Genomic DNA, 18,131 nt, shown 5'->3' with positions numbered 1-18,131 from the left:
CCCCATAGAAATACAAAGAATTATTAGAGAATACTATGAAAACCTATATGCTAACAAGCTGGATAACCTAGAAGAAATGGACAACTTCTTAGAAAAATACAACCTTCCAAGACTGACCAAGGAAGAAACACACAATCTAAACAAACCAATTACCAGCAAAGAAATTGAAGCCGTAATCAAAAAACTACCCAGGAACAAAACCCCCAGGTCAGATGGATTTACCTCGGAATTTTATCAGACATACACAGAAGACATAATACCCGTTCTCCTTAAAGTTTTCCAAAAAATAGAAGAGGAGGGAATACTCCCAAACTCATTCTATGAAGCCAACATCACCCTAATACCAAAACCAGGCAAAGACCCCACCAAAAGAGAAAATTACAGACCAATATCCCTGATGAACGTAGATGCAAATATACTCAACAAAATATTAGCAAACCAAATTCAAAAATACATTAAAAGGATCATACACCACAACCAAGTGGGATTCATCATAGGGATGCAAGGATGGTACAACATTCGAAAATCTATCAACATCATCCACCACATAAACAAAAAGAAAGACAAAAACCACATGATCATCTCCATAGATACTGAAAAAACACTTGACAAAATTCAACATCCATTCATGATAAAAACTCTCAGCAAAATGGGAATAGAGGGCAAGTACCTCAACATAATAAAGGCCATATATGATAAGCCCACAGTCAACATCATACTGAACAGAAGAAGCTGAAAGCTTTTCCTCTGAGATTGGGAAAAAGAGAGGGATGCCCACTCTCCCCACTGTTATTCAACATAGTCCTGGAGGTCCTAGCCATGGCAATTAGACAAAACAAAGAAATACAAGGAATTCAAAATGGTAAAGAAGAAGTTAAACTGTCACTATTTGCAGATGAGATGATATTGTACATAAATAAACTCTAAAGACTTCACTCCAAAACTACCAGAACTGATGTTGTAATACAGCAAACTTTCACGATACAAAATTAACACACAGAAATCTGTGGCTTTCCTATACACTAACAATGAACTAAAAGAAAGAGAAATCAGGAAAACTATTCCATTCACAATTGCATCAAAAAGAATAAAATACCTAGGAATAAACCTAACCAAGGAAGTGAAAGACCTATACCCTGAAAACTATAAGACACTCTTAAGAGAAATTAAAGAGGACACTAGCATGGAAACTCATCACATGCTCTTAGCTAGGAAGAATTAATATCATCAAAATGGCCATCCTGCCCAAAGCAATATGCAGATTTGATGCAATCCTATCAAATTACCAACAACATTCTTTAATGAACTGGAACAAATAGTTCAAAAATTCATATGGAAACACAGAAGACCCTGAATAGCCAAAGCAATCCTGAGAAGGAAGAATAAAGTGGGGGGATCTCACTCCCCAACTTCAAGCTCTACTACAAAGCCACAGTAATCAAGACAATTTGGTACTGGCACAAGAGCAGAGCCACAAACCAGTGGAACAGAATAGAGACTCCAGACATTAACCCAAACATATATGGTCAATTAAAATATGATAAAGGAGTCATGGACTTACAATGGGGAAATGACAGTCTCTTCAACAGATGGTGCTGGCAAAACTGGACAGCTACATGTAAGAGAAAGAAAGTGGGTCACTGTCTAACCCCATACACAAAAGTAAATTCGAAATGGATCAAAGACCTGAATGTAAGTCATGAAACAATAAAACTCCTAGAAAAAAAACATAGGCAGAAATCTCTTGGACATAAACATGAGCGACTTTTTCATGAACATATCTCCCTGGGCAAGGGAAACAAAAGCAAAAATGAACAAGTGGTACTATATCAAGCTGAAAAGCTTCTGTACAGCAAAGGACACCATTAATAGAACAAAAAGGTACCCTACAGTATGGGAGAATATATTTATAAATAACAGATCTGATAAAGGGTTGATATCCAAAATATATAAAAAACTCATGCACCTCAACAAAAAAAAGCAAATAATCCAATTAAAAAATGGGCGGAGGAGCTGAACAGACAGTTCTCCAAAGAAGAAATTCAGATGGCCAGCAGACACATGAAAAGATGCTCCACATAGCTTGTCATCAGAGAAATGCAAATTAAAACCACAATGAGATATCACCTCATACCAGTAAGGATCGCCACCATCCAAAAGACAAACAACAACAAATGTTGGTGAGGTTGTGGAGAAACGGGAACCATCCTACACTGCTGGTGGGAGTGTAAATTAGTTCAACCATTGTGGAAAGCAGTATAGAGGTTCCTCAAAAAGCTCAAAATAGACATACCATTTGACCCAGGAATTCCACTTCTAGGAATTTACCATTAGAATGCAGCAGCCTAGTTTGAAAAAGACAGATGCACCCCTATGTTTATCACAGCAGTATTTCCAATAGCCAAGAAATGGAAGCAACCTAAGTGTCCATCAGTAGATGAATGGATAAGGAAGATGTGGTACATATACACAATGGAATATTATTCAACCATAAGAAGAAAACAAATCCTACCATTTGCAGCAACATGGATGTAGCTAGAGGGTATTATGCTCAGTGAAATAAGCCAGATGGAGAAAGAGAAGTACCAAATGATTTCACTCATATGTGGAGTATAAGAACAAAGAAAAACTGAAGGAACAAAACAGCAGCAGGATCACAGAATCCATGAATGGATTAACAGTTACCAAAGGGAAAGGGACTGGGCAGGAGGGGTGGGAAGGGAGGGATAAGGGAGGGGAAAAAGAAAGGGGGCATTACAATTAGCATGTATAATGTGGGGGGGCATGGGGAGGGCTGTGCAACACTGAGAAGATAGTGATTCTACAGCGTCTTACTACACTGATGGACAGTGACTATAATGGGGTGTGTCAGGGGGACTTGGTGAAGGGGGGAGCATAGTAAACATAATGTCCTTCATGTAATTGTAGATTAATGATAACAAAAGAAACATACACCAATGTTAAAAAAAATTTTAATGCAAGCCAATAAAAGTTTCAGCTATGTTTTTTTGAGGAATGTGATAAAGTTATTTAAGGTACATGTGATGTGATGTCAGAAGATGATGGATTAGGAAGTCCCAACCTTCATCCCCCAACAAAACAATTTAACAACAAACGGTCCATGAAAATCGACCTAGTAGAGCTCCAGAGTATAACCAAGAAACTGCAGTCACCCAAATGGATCATGAAAACTGAGGATGAGCACCTAGGAAAATACAGAGAGCATGTTACCTGCTTTGTTCCATCCCCTGACCTGCACAGCTTGGCACTGAGAGAAAACCCTTCAACCATCACCTGCCCACTGCACGGGAAAAAAAGGGCAGGAGGGCCTCAGTGGCCCCGGCCACTGCCAGGGGTGCCTGCAGCTCTTGCCACTGGGGGCCTCTGTGGCCTTTGCACGTGTTGACTCGGGCTGATGGTAAATATGGTTTGTGCATATGAAATGGAATCTTATTCAGCTTTTAAAGAAGGAAATCCTGCCATTTGTGACAACATGATTCAACCTGGAGTATAGTATACTAAGTGAAATAAGCCAGTCATAGAAGGACAAACACTATCTAATTTCACATACCTGTGGAATCTAAAATAAACTCTTGGGAGCAGGAGCAGTATGGTGGTTGTTTTAGGGCCAGGGTGGAGAGGAAATGAGATGTTGGTCAAGAGGTATGAAGTTTCAATTATGCAAGATGAGTAAGTTTTATAGATCTAATGCAGAACAATGTGAATATAGCTAACAATACTGTGTTATACACTTGAAATTTGCTAAGAGCATAGATCTTAAGCATCTCACCCCTCATACACACACAAATGAAAATAGTAACTAGGCGAAGTAATGGATGTGTTAGTTAATTTGACTGTGGTGATTATTTCACTATATATATACATCAAAACGTAAAGTTATAAAGTTAAAATTTATATATATATAAATTAGATATATATAATTTTTTGTCAATTATACATCAGTAAGATAGGGGGAAATGAGTGTGGAAAAATATATTCTTCCATAAGTAGCTAAGTCAACTTGGATAAAAAGAGCATCAGAGAGAAAAAAGAGCTTACCTTGCTGGGTATGCCCTTGTAACAAAGCCCTAGTAACACAAAAAGAATGGTACTGGTGCAAAAACAAACAAATAGACTGATAAAGTGCTCAGAGTGGACTCCTGAATTATTGAAACTGAATAAAATGATGTCTTCCCAATGGGTTTCAGCCCCAGACAAGTTCACTATGGATTCAGTGTGACCAAAAAATGATAGCAGAATGTTCTTGGGGTGAAAATGTTTATACCCAACTTTATTTCCATGGCAGCAGGTCAATCACTAGCATCCTGTCCACTCAGAGCGAGTCTGCATGCAGCGAGCCGGTCTCTGCCTCTGGGCCTCTCTGTCTGCACAGCCGTCCTCTGGGCCTCTGCCTGCACAGCCGTCTCAGTCTCTGTCCTCGGCACTGCCACCACTCCAGTCCCATCTCTGCTCTCCTGCAGCCTTGCAGCCGTGCCACCATGTCACCCAGAGCACTAGGCAGGGCTCTTTATATAGAGTTAATAACAATGCATTGCCCACATGTGTGTAGTGAGCTAGCCAGCCAGGGCCAGGTGAGAATCCTGTCACAGGAACCTTCACTCTATCCACAAATGATGAAGATGGTACCACAAAACAATGGAACTAACCAAAACCAGTTAGTAGATGGTGATGAGAAAGAACAGATTTTGAGGGTGGAGGTAAGGGGAGATGGTCAACAGATACAGACCAAAGGGAACAGGAAAAACGGAATATTATCACATTTATGGTTTCTGCCCCAGAGACAATTGTAATTTTAAAAAATATGTGACAATTCTTTGACTAGGATAAAATGTTGAACTATCCTTATTATGTTTGTAATATAAAGGAACCACTCTAGTGGTATCACTGGCTGCTTAGAAGAAAAACACAAATATGACCACCACAAGCTGCTGTCCCATGGGTCTGGTTAGGACACAAGGTGACTGACCTGCGTTCTCCCACCTGCAAGCTGGGGACTTCCTAGAACAAAGAGGGAATTCAAAGGGCAGGCGGAGGGCTGCAAATCAGGGAGGAAGCAGGACTCCAGGTTTATAGGCTACGCTGGGTGAGACAGTGGAGCAGGCATAAAGGCACAGGTCCTGGACCCTCTGGTTCCAATCTTTCTTAGGAATTGTTCTCAGTAGGGCTTCTGGGACAAGCCATTTCAGCTGAACTGACTGGTCAGTTTGCTCAGATAAATGAGTGTGGCTAACCTTTCGTCCCTGAGTTGACCGAATTCCCAGATGTTTTGGCCCAGACCCTGATGCACAGACCTAGATGACTGTGGCAGAAAGAAAGGAGCCCTTGGGCCCCATGCCAACAGAAGGCCTTTCTCCCCCAGCAGCCCTTTTAGGTGGAAGTCTCAGACTCCACTTTCTGACACGGATGCAGTGTTAAGACTTCAAGCTACAAGGACTGTCAACTTCTGTTGCACTGAAAAAGTCTCAGATTAAAAATTCCTTGAAATAAGTGGGTCATCACTTACTTCCTTGATAAGATGTTTTTTCTTTGTAAAGGAATGTGTTGTTGGAACAGGATTTTCATTTAGGAGGGGAGGGGAGTTTTTTTTTTTTTTTAAACTATAGTTGTCTGACTGAGTTCCTCTGCTTTCTTTATCAGTTTGCCACTGAAAGCCAAAACTAAGTCTTCCCAAGTAACTGCTCCTAAAGTAATGATTCATTTGATCCCAAATCTCTTTGCCCCTTCTAGAGGCAGTGAGATGTAATAAAATGCACATGGGCTTTGGAATCAGACAGGCTCTGGGGCCTGCCTGCTTCTGACTCTCTCCAGCTGTGATCTAAGCTAAATCATTTGACCTCTCTCTTCCTCAGCTTCCTCTTCTATAAAATGGGGAAAGAATATCCAGACCATGGTGTTCTTGTGAGGAATAAATGACATAATGCTCATAAAAGGGCTTGGTGCCTGGTGCCTGTTAAGTGCTCAAAGATAATTCTTAGGGCTATTTGTTTATTCTGTGTTATGTGGCACTGGGTGAGAGCTTAACGTTAAATTAAGTTCCACTAAGAGCCAATCTGGGGAAATTGAACCAACTGGCCAATACTGAAAATTTCCTTTTATTTTAAAGAGCAAATATTTACAATACAAGCATATTTTTGTGTGAGTATTGTAGGTTTGCTTGGCTTGTTTTGTGTTTTTAAATGTGAGTGGAACTTTAGAGGGCACTTCGAGATGCCCAGGCCACTCCTTGCCTCAAATATATGTGCTGACAGGTAAATGGTGATGGAGCTCTAATTCTGTAAGCCTATCCATTAGACAGGGGAAGGAAGGAGCACAGGTTTTCCCTGGTTAGTATGTCCTGAAAAGCCACCACTGGAAGCCATCAGCCCCCTCACTCCGCAGTCCACATTCAGGAAGGAGTGATTTCACTGTGTCCTGCCAATGGGCTTCAGCCACAGACAAGTTCGACCAAAGAAATGATAGGAGAACGTTCTTGGGGTGAAAGGGTTATACCCAACTTTATTCCCATGGTGGCAGGTCAGTCACTGGAATCTCATCCACTCAGAGTGAGTCTGTGTGCAGCATGCTGGTCTTCCTCTGGGCCTCTCTGCCCACCCCCCACAGCTGTCTCAGTCTCTGTCCTCTGGCTGCCACCACTCCAGCCTCTGCTCTGCTCCCCTGCAGCCTTGCAGCCATGCCACCGTGTCGCCCAGAGCACTGGGCAGGGCTCTTTATATAGAGCCAATAACAATGTATTGCCCACACATGTGTAGTGAGCTAGCCAGCCAGGGCCAGGTGAGAATCCTGGCTACAGGAACCTTCCCTTTACCCACACACTGCCCAAAAGAAAGGCCTGAAAAACATGTTTCCTTCCTCAAGCCCCAAATACGTTCCTTCCAGGAAATCAAGAAAGCTAAATTGATTGTTTTCTATTTCTTCAGATACAGAAGGTTCAGACTATCTCTGTGGGTCTAAAAATATACTTTTGAGTTCATTTTGACCATGTAAAGTCACTTTCAAGTGCTTCTTTCAGCTGCGCTCCGGCCCAGGCAGTTAGCAAGCTCCAGAACAATGTCTAATAAGCCATGGCAGGCACTGGTCAGGAGGGCCACGGCCTCACAGGGCTGCACAGGACTGATGCAGGCAGAGAGCCTTTGGGCCTCGGCTCTGGTCTGCGGCCCCTTGAATGAATTCAAGCAGCCAGACAAGGCCAGCAGTGGGGCCTTGGGCAAGCTGAGATCCTCCCGGAGTCCCTGCTCTGGATGGGGGCGTCTTAGTCCCTTTGACCTCTGTACTAGGTGGACTAGCCTTGTTTACCAAACTCCTTTTGCCCATTCTCATCTCTGGGTCTCCACGTGTTCTACCCTCTTCCTAAAATACTTGTTCCCAAAATCTCCCCTCTCCATTCCTTTTCTTCTTCATTGGACATAATCCCATTTATTCTCTAAGTCTCAGCTCAGATGTCACAACCCCTAGCAGGAGTTCTGTGTCCGCTCCCCACAAGCGGGTCAAGGCTAGGTGATCTCCCTCCGGGTGCTAGAACACCCTGTTTCCCCCGTGAGGGCACCCATCCCCGCGCGCAGGGACTGCAGGCTCCTCTGTCCATGTGGTCCACCAGCTCGTGAGCCTGGGCAACCAGGGCCACGTCCCTGCTGTTCCTGTGGAATCCTCTGCACATGCTCAGTGCCAACATACACAAGTGCTCACTGACATGCGCCCAGTTTTGTCACTCTGAGAACAGATGTTCTCAAGTTATCTTTAGTCTCTTCTAATTCAAAATCTGGTCCCTTGAAAATGGACTTTCTAAGACAAAGATCAAAGAAAAAGGAAAACAAAAGATATTACAGTAAGATTTCTAGTCTACTCCACTTGGTAGCTTTAAGCATGTAATTTAACGTCTCCAGGCTCCAGCGGCCTTGTTTGTTAATAAGTAATAAGGAGGGGGCATAGCTGGGGAGAAGGGTAAGGGGAACAACCCAACCTGTTCTTTTGCATCCTAGTTTCTGACGCTGTATAAACACGTAAAGGATAACAGTTAACTTGCAAATCTTACATCTGTTTTTTCTCTAAGCAGGTAACAGACTTAAATCAAATTCACATCTTTGGGACTTGGACATTAGTCCTTATTGGCAAGTAGACTGAGACTAGAGGAAACCTTTGGGCTGCGATTAAAAAGCAAAAGGCATCTCAGACCCTAGGTAGTTTCTGGCATGTAATATTTTCATGATCTGAAGGTAAAGAGATTAGAGATCTATGGATTGCATTCTTCATGAATTATGTAGATTTTGAAATTAAAGGGAAAATTTCTCTGGGCAAAACGTGTTTTATACTTGGTTGTACCAACACTGTAAAGAGGCCTAAAGTAATAGTTATTCTGAAAGCAACTACCTTTTCCTCTTATCCCTATTTAAAATTCTCTTTTTTAACATTCTGTGGAGAGTACAAAATTTGGAATGACAAAACCTTAGACTGAAATGATCTGCAAAATTAAGCTATTGATCAAGTTACTTAACTGTTATAAACCTGAGTGTGCTCACTGACAATACCAAATGCTAGCAAGGATGCGGAGTAACAGGAACTCTGAATCACTGCTGGTGAGATAGCAAAATGGTACAGCAACTTTGGAAGACAATTTGGCAATTTCTTATAAAACCAAACATACTGTTACTATATGATTCATCAAATCACACTGCTTGGTATTTACCCAAAGGAGTTAAAAACTTACATCTACACAAAAATCTGCATACCAATGTTTATAGCAGCTTTATTCATAATTGTCAAAACTTGGAAGCAACCAAAATATCCTTTAGTGGATGAACATCTGGATAATGGAATATTACTCATTGCCAAAATGAGCTGTTGGTCTATGAAGAGATATGAACAAACTTTTAGTGCATATGACTAAGTGAAAGAAGTCAATCTAAAAAGTCTGTCAACTGTATGACTCCAATTACGTAACATTCTGGAAAGGCAAAACTATGGAGACAATGAAAAGGGCTGTGGTTGCCAGGGATTGCGGGAGGGCTGGGGGCAGGGAGGAACAGCCAGGTGCAGGGGATTTCTAGGGCAGTGAAAACACTCTGCATGACTCCATAACGATAGATACATGTCATTGTACATCTGTCCAAACCCATATAATGCACAGCACTAAGATAATGCAAGCTATGGACTTCAGATGATCATGACATGTCAGTGTAGGCTCAGGGATTGTAATAGAGGTACACTGTGTGGAAGAGCTTGAATATGGGGGATGCTATTATGGGCAGGGGCAGAGAGTATATGGGAAATCTCTGTGCCTTCCCCTCAACTTTGCTGTGAACTTTAAGTTGCTCTAAAATATCGAAATCTAAAAAAAAAGAAAAAAAGACAATGACAAGCTTTACCTGGCAGGGGTATTGTGAAAATTAAATTAGTTGATGTTAACATAGTATTTACCCAGTGCTTGGCATAAATGGTAGCTGCTCAGCATTGCAGTATTTTTTGCTAAGAAGCATTTCTTTTGTAGCACAAGAAACAAACAAAAACAATAGCTTGTTTCAAACAGACACTAAATTTCAAATCAGACTGTTCTAGGAGCAGAGCATGGATGGCTTCTCGGTAAGCTTCTACCCCTGGTTACCTTCTACACACAAAATTCTCAATACTTTATTGGGCTTTGCTTTAGGAATTATCAGTGGTCAGTAAACAAGGACTCACTTGCTCATAAGGAAGCAAACAGCAGGAACCAAATGGCTAAAACTAAATATCTTGGAAAAACATGGTGGTGGTAATAAGGAGAACTCACAGAATCAAAGGCACAACTGGGGAACTGGATCTCAGCAAGGACAAAGGGCACGTCGGCTCCGATATTATGAGGAGCAGGAGCTGACTGCCACTGGGAAGGAGCACAGGGCTCATAGTTCGAAAAGCTTTAGAAAACACTGCTGTGGTGTTTTCACTGTTTAGTATGACTTATCAGTATTCTGACTGAGTTACCTCAAGGAAGTGATTATCCTTCCAATGGCTGGGAATGGCTGATTGTCCTAAAATTTAGGGGTAAAAACAGATAGAGGAAATACTGTTCATAAAATTTTAATATTCTTACCAAAACCAGGCAAAGACCCCACCAAAAAAGAAAATTACAGACCAATATCCCTGATGAATGTAGATGCAAAAATAATCAATAAAATATTAGCAAACCAAATTCATAAATATACCAAAAGGATCATACACCATGACCAAGTGGGATTCATCCCAGGGATGCAAGGATGGTACAACATTCGAAAGACCATCAACATCATCCACCACATCAACAAAAAGAAAGACAAAAACCACATGATCATCTCCATAGATGCTGAAAAAGCATTTGACAAAGTTCAACATCCATTCATGATAAAAACTCTCAGAAAAATTGGTATAGAGGGCAAGTACCTCAACATATTAAAGACCATATATGATAAACCCACAGCCAACATCATACTGAACAGCGAGAAGCTGAAAGCTTTTCCTCTGAGATTGGGAAAAAGACAGGGATGCCCCCTCTCCCCACTGTTATTTAACATAGTACTGGAGGTCTTCACCACGGCAATTAGACAACACAAAGAAATACAAGAAATCCAGACTGGTAAAGAAGAAGTCAAACTGTCACTATTTGCAGATGACATGATATTGTTCATAAAAAACCCTGAACACTCCACTCCAAAACTACTAGAACTCATATCAGAATACAGCAAAGTGTCAGGATACAAAATTAACACACAGAAATCTGTGGCTTTCCTATACACTAACAATGAACCAATAGAAAGATAAATCAGGAACACAACTCCACTCATAATTGCATCAGAAAGAATAAAATACCTAGGAATAAACCTAACCAAAGAAGTGAAAGACCTATACCCTGAAAACTACAAGTCACTCTTAAGAAAAATTAAAGGGGACACTAACAAATGGAAACTCATCCCATGCTCGTGGCTAGGAAGAATTAATATCGTCAAAATGGTCATCCTGCCTAAAGCAATATACAGATTTGATGCAATCCCTATCAAATTACCAGCAACATTCTTCAACGAACTGGAACAAATAATTCAAAAATTCATATGGAAACACCAAAGACCCCAAATAGCCAAAGCAATCCTAAGAAAGAAGAATAAAGTGGTGGGGATCTCACTCCCCAACTTCAAGCTCTACTACAAAGCCATAGTAATCAAGGCAATGTGGTACTGGCACAAGAAAAGAGCCACAGACCAGTGGAACAGATTAGAGACTCCAGACATTAACCCAAACATATATGGTCAATTAATATTCAATAAAGGACCCATGTTCATACAATGGGAAATTGACAGTCTCTTCAACAGAAGGTGCTGGCAAAACTGGACAGCTACATGTAAGAGAATGAAACTGGACCATTGTCTAACCCCATACACAAAAGTAAATTCGAAATGGATCAAAGACCTGAATGTAAGTCATGAAACCATAAAACTCTTAGAAAAAAACATAGGCAAAAATCTCTTAGACATAAACATGAGTGACCTCTTCTTGAACATATCTCCCCGGGCAAGGAAAACAAAAGCAAAAATGAACAAGTGGGACTATATTAAGCTGAAAAGGTTCTGTACAGCAAAAGACAACATCAATAGAACAAAAAGGTCCCCTACAGTATGGGAGAATGTATTTGTAAATGACAGATCCGATAAAGGCTTGACATACAAAATATATAAAGAGCTCGCCCAACTCAACAAACAAAAAACAAATAATCCAATTAAAAAATGGGCAGAGGAACTGAACAGACAGTTCTCCAGGAAAGAAATTCAGATGGCCAACAGACACATGAAAAGATGCTCCACATCGCTAATTATCAGAGAAATGCAAATTAAAACCACAATGAGATATCACCTCACACCAGTAAGGATGGTTACCATCCAAAAGACAAACAACAAATGTTGGCGAGGTTGTGAAGAAACGGGAACCCTCCTACACTGCTGGTGGGAATGTAAATTAGTTCAACCACTATGGAAAGCAGTATGGAGGTTCCTCAAAATGCTCAAAATAGACTTACCATTTGACCCAGGAATTCCACTCCTAGGAATTTACCCTAAGAATGCAGCACTCCAGCTTGAAAAAGACAGATGCACCCCTATGTTTATCGCAGCACTATTTACAATAGCCAAGAAATGGAAGCAACCTAAGTGTCCATCAGTAGATGAATGGATAAAGAAGATGTGGTACATATACACAATGGAATATTATTCAGCCATAAGAAGAAAACAAATCCTACCATTTGCCACAACATGGATGGAACTAGACGGTATTATGCTGAGTGAAATAAGCCAAGTGGAGAAAGAGAAATACCAAATTATTTCACTGATCTGTGGAGTATAAGAACAAAGGAAAAACTGAAGGAACAAAACAGCAGCAGAATCACAGAACCCAAGAATGGAGTAAAAGGTACCAAAGGGAAAGGGACTGGGGAGGATGGGTGGGTAGGGAGGGATAACGGGGGGGAAGAAGAAAGGGGGTATTATGACGAGCATGCATAATGGGGGGGGTGGGAGAAAGGGGAGGTCTGTGCAACACAGAGAAGACAAGTAGTGATTCTACAAAATTTTGCTATGCTGATGGACAGTGACTGTAATGGGGTTTGTGAGGGGGACTTGGTATAGGGGAGAGCCTAGTAAACATAATATTCTTCACATAATTGTAGATTAATGATAACAAAAAAAAAGAGAAAGAAAAGGGGGATTACACCCTGATAGGATAAAAATAACTGCAAATCAACGATTAATGCAAGCTTTACATATCCTTAATTTTGATCTTTTAAAGGGTGTCAGATGATCAGCTATGGAAGTACATTTTTCTGATAATATTCCTTTCTCTTAAAAAAAAAAAAAGCAGTTCCTGTGTGGTGATCTCCAATAGGTTCTTCACAATGGTATAAACGTCATATCAAAGTGTGGGCAAAGGGTTTGTTTGTGTTTATACAAAGGATCAAAGCCTAATTTGCCTACCCAGAAAACGAATTAAGATACGATATGAAGAAGAACTTCCAACATCAACATCCTCTGGAAGAGTCATTCCAGAAGATGACCATCAAAAAACTTCAACAAAGATCCTGGCACTGTTGCAGTTGTAGCTACATTCATCCCACCAGTTCCTGGATTTGCCATTGGAATGAAGAAGGAGATATCTAAGCTGGCCTGTGCATACAGTAAAACAACAAATTTGACTGGATCTATACTGTCAGAACTCAACCAAGAATTAGGAGAAGTGCAAGTTGCAGTGCTCCAAAATCGTGCAACTATAGACTATCTACTGTTAAAAGAACATATGGGATGTGAACAGTTCCCAGGAATGTGTTGTTTTAATTTGTCTGATTTTTCTCAAACTATTCAAATTCAGTTAGACAATATCCATCATATCATTGATGAGTTTTCACAAATGCCTAGGGTACCTAACTGGTTTTCTTGGTTTCACTGGATATGCCTCATAATTGTAGGTCTGCTTTTGTTATGTAGCTGTATTCCTATTATGTTAATGTGTGTATGCAATTTAGTTAGTAGTTTAAAACCTATACATGCTATGTTACTCTACAAGAAGATATGTCAAAGAAATAATCAATCTTCCCATGTTTTCTTCCATCTACTACTTCTATAGCTTTTCTTCTTCCTTCCTAATTACAACCCTTTAGTAGAATTCGTGCCTCATATCGAAATTACTTAGTATCATAATTCTTCCAAGTGGTAAAGACACCTCAAGACAAATGCTGGGCATAGAAGCCACAGGGCATAAATCTGCAAAGAAGTAAAAAGCTAACCTTTTCAAAGAATATTGCTTCTCTCTCACTTACCAACTTTACATTTCCCTGTATGGCCCCGGAAGATGACTAGTTAGCCAGAGACGGGTAAGATTCCTCAAGGGAGGAACAACCTAAGACAGGCACAGTCGCAGGGGGGCCATCAGGTGAGAAATTTTGGACCAACAGAGGTGAGGCTTAGAACCTCACCGCCGCCCCCCACTGTTTCGAGAGAAATCTTCTGCATCCGTGGATGTTTTGTTGCCCTTGTCTAGCTTGGATTAATACTTAGTCTATAGCACAGACCTGATCATCTACATTTGCCCTCTTACAGCATTAAATTATGTTTTCTACCTTTATCTTGCATCTACCTACCACTTCAGCATTTTATTTTAAAAAAATAATAATAATAAGGGAGAAATGTGGGATTCACATATAAATCAAGTATAAAAATCATGCGAATAATCATATCTGACTTGATTGTTTATAGTTCATGATGCGTGATCAAAACCGAAAGTTTCTGTGATATGACTGCCCTTGCACTGTTCACCATGTAAGAACTTATTCACTATGTAAGAACTGGTTCACCACGTAAGAACTTGTTGGTTATGCTTCAGAAGATTGGAGACTGTTGAGAATCAACTTGGGGTTGATTAATGATTGTGCATTGAGTCCCCTATACAGAATTTTATTGTTGTTAACAACCATTTGATCAATAAATATGAGAGATGCCCTCTCAAAAAAAAATTTTTTAATATTCTGCACTTGCGGTCGCTTGGTTACTATTGAGTGAGTAAGATTAATGAATATTTTATATGCTATTTGACAAAGATAATTTTTCCTAGGTATTGGCCTGCAAATAAAAGTTATTTACTTTAAATATTATTGATTATTATTATTATATATTATATAATAATATATATATTATTGGTGATTATTACTAACTTAGCATGTGCGTGCCTAGGATCAAAAGACTAGAGGGACTTTTTAAAATTAGTTTGAGTAGATGAAAGACATAATCAAATTGGCAATTTGATGAGTTAGGGGGGAAAATCAGTAACTACTGAAACTTTTAGTGGGCTAAGTGTGTATAGTGTCACTTGAAGGGCAGCCTTTGATTTCTGTTCCACCTTATCCTTGTTTGCACCTGTCTCTGAGATATGCCTGGGTGTTCTGACACTCAGACACTGAAATAGTTTCCAAGGAGATGTGGTAAAAATTCTGTCAGAGTCACATGAGTGTCAGGCTTCTTAGTAAGCAATGTTGAATCACCTCCTCTGTAAGCTGGGCTGATGTTTTAGTTTTGGGGCAAAAGGCATAAAAATTGAACAGGCTCTGTATTTGGGCCATTTCTGATCAAGGCCTTTCATAATATAGGGCAGGCAGCGTGTAGGAGGAGGGCAGGCTGTATACCATCAGGAGCCTTCTACACCGTCAGGGCTCTCCCACCCCTCCCACCCCTCCCACCCCTCCCACCCACTGGCCACGTCAGCACCAGAGGGAACATTCTCTGAGCAAAGCCGCCCTGTGCACAGCCTCAGATCTTCTCAGGCCCTCTTCTTCCTCTAGCCCTGATGTGCCAACCACTTCCAGGGAGGTTGCAACCAGTTTCATGAGGCTTCACCTGCCAGGACCTACCTTGGGGCCTCCCATCCTTGCTACCTGCCCGAGGGCCTCTCTGGAAGTGTGGAGACACAGGGGTCGGGAGCTGATGGACAGTTGCCACCCCCTTCCACTTACTGAGCAATTGTAGGTCCCTGGGAATGTCCCATGGGATTGAGCGTGATGTTGTCCAGTTCAATACCTGTTCCTTTGACTTCCCTCCTTCCCTGTTTTGCTCTCTTGTCCCTCCCTCCTGCTCCCTGGTGTCACTTTTGAACTCAACTACCTGCATACAAGCCTCCCAAGCTCTGCTTTGGGGAAAACCCAGACTAAGACAACCCTCCAAAACTGATGTCTAAAATAAACCTATCCATCTTGATCAGGTCGCTGCATGGGGTCAGATTTTCTCCGATAAGAGTTAAATTTTAAGAAAATATTAGAATCATTCTGTTTCTCACAGACATTCAAACAGTTTCATTTGCACAAAAAATAATATCACTCCTATAAATGGTACTTTTATGTTTTCAGCAGTTGCCTATTTTTTAAGCACTTAAAGTTGAGTTCTTGATGCTCTATAACTTCAACAGAACCTTTCACTGGTATCTGTAGCCCACCTGGCAGACACCTTGCACAGATGAATTGGCTCACCAACCTCATGGATAAGGCAATGGAACTGAGAGTAAGGCAACAATAATTAGTTTCTCATTGCTAAAACATCAGGACCTCATGGTTTAGAACACTGAGCATAGAGGAAGCAGCGACTCTGTCAGTGAGGATGAGGGAGAAATCTTGTTAAAGAGATTACCATCCCATTTATTGCCATATTTCACTGACGGTCCATTTTGTCTGAAGACTTGCTCCCATTAACAGTCCAAGTCACTAATTGTTTGTGACGTGGGTACTAAGTATGTGGTACCATGCAAGGCCCCTATAGGGGTAGAGGAATGTTCTCAGTCTTCAGAGAACTTGCAATTGCTGGAAAGTAATTAGAAAACTGTGTTTCACAATAAACAGAATCAAAGCCTAAACTACTTGAAGAGAGTGAGTTCCCTATAAATTAATAATAAGGATACAATGAGTGGGGAAAGAAGTTTGCAGAAGACATATGCAAATGGTTATTTGGGCTTAGGAAATGGTTGATTTGGGCTGGCAGAAAGGTAAAAGAGTTTATTCCAGGCAGTGGGAAGAGCATGAGCAAACATATGGAAAATCATTCATTTGGCCATTTGCATCCACTTTGTGTTAAGATTCCTACCTGGCACTGGGAATATAATGATGAATAAGACATACTCAGTCCCAGGCCCTGGAGCTGGAAGCCTTGGGGCATTCATGAATGAGCTCCGTCTGCATTGAGTCAATCTCTATGGGGCAGGAGGAATGCTGTTTGGAGGAGTCCCTTGAAAGGCAAAATAAAAGAGATGTTGATAATTTAATGGGAAAAAAGTTTTCATAGATTTTTATTTCTGAAATAGAAAATATTTGTGTCAATTGAAGATTAAGGTCACCTTCTATCATCTTTCATTTCATACTCTGTATGTTTCTTTCTCTAAAGAACTATGAAGTTCAATTAGCAGACATCTGTCTCTTTGGTCAATAAGTTCTTGTGTATTTTTTTCTTGCCAGAAAAATAATGATGGCAACATTATATATTGATATTCAGGACTTCTCACTTACTGCTTTCCTGATTAGGCCCTCAACAGATTCATGTTTCTAGATGCTAATAAAAACCCTGGCATTAAGCTTTAGATAAGTAGCAGTTTAGGAGAGTCTCAAGCAAATTTGTGTTCATATTCTTTCTAATTACTGCAGTTTTTCAACCTGTCTTTTTGTTGCCCGGCAACTGCGTCTGGGGAGGCCTCTCCCTGCACACCAGGGGAAACTTCAAACTGGACGGAGGAGGGTTCTGGGCTCTGATGGAGAAAGAATTCATGAGCAGATCAGAAAAGTACAGGTAAGGAAGGAGTTCATTACAGCAAGAGTGGTAGTGGATGGCAGGACTGTGCCGGCAGTAGAGGGCAATGAGGGACAGAGGGAGGAAAGGAAAGTTCATTGGACTCCTGCTTGGTGTAGGGCAGATACCCTGCCAACTCCTGAAGCCAGGGTCACCTGGTATCCAGTGTCCACTGGAATCTGCATGGGGTGGGGACTAAGTCCCTACCACCCCAGAATTTGGGGTTGCAGCAGAGCACCGGATGGAGTGAGATGATGTTCTGAGAACTTGCCCAAAGCAAAGAAAGGAGATTTCTGGGCACTCTGCTAAGGAGCATGATAGTACAGTAGCAGTCCTGCCCGGGTCATCCAGGTGACAGGAACTTGCAAGCTCAAATCAGTAACCCTTCCTACTTGTCTGAATGAAGTAGGACAGAGAGTGAAGGATTATGCTTGTCTAGAATATTGAATGAAATAATGAAGTATCAAAGACGCTTACCACTGGAAAAGAGATCTCTTATTACTCTCCTGACAGGCTTGGGAGAGTGCAGAGAAAAAACTCAGTAAGTTGAGCAGCAAGAAGTATTTATTTAAGGCAAAGTACACTCTAGGAGGAAGGGACATGCAGGCAGCCTCAGAGGAGAGGCAAGCTTAAAAGATTAGGATTCATGTCTTTCTAAGGATTTCAAGAATAGGGCAAAGGTCCTGAGGGTATAGGTTTGACTTGTGGTCTCCTGATCTATATCTGGTGAGAGCCAGTATGTCATCACCCACAGTCAGTCCTCTAGATATTCTGTAAAATAAATTTAACACAGGGACTTTATTGATTATGTTC

Source organism: Manis pentadactyla, chromosome 13 (assembly GCF_030020395.1).
Source record: "Manis pentadactyla isolate mManPen7 chromosome 13, mManPen7.hap1, whole genome shotgun sequence".
NCBI classification, from domain to species: domain Eukaryota; kingdom Metazoa; phylum Chordata; class Mammalia; order Pholidota; family Manidae; genus Manis; species Manis pentadactyla.
The sequence above is the reverse complement of the archived record's forward strand: the minus strand, read 5'-3'. Positions refer to the sequence as shown.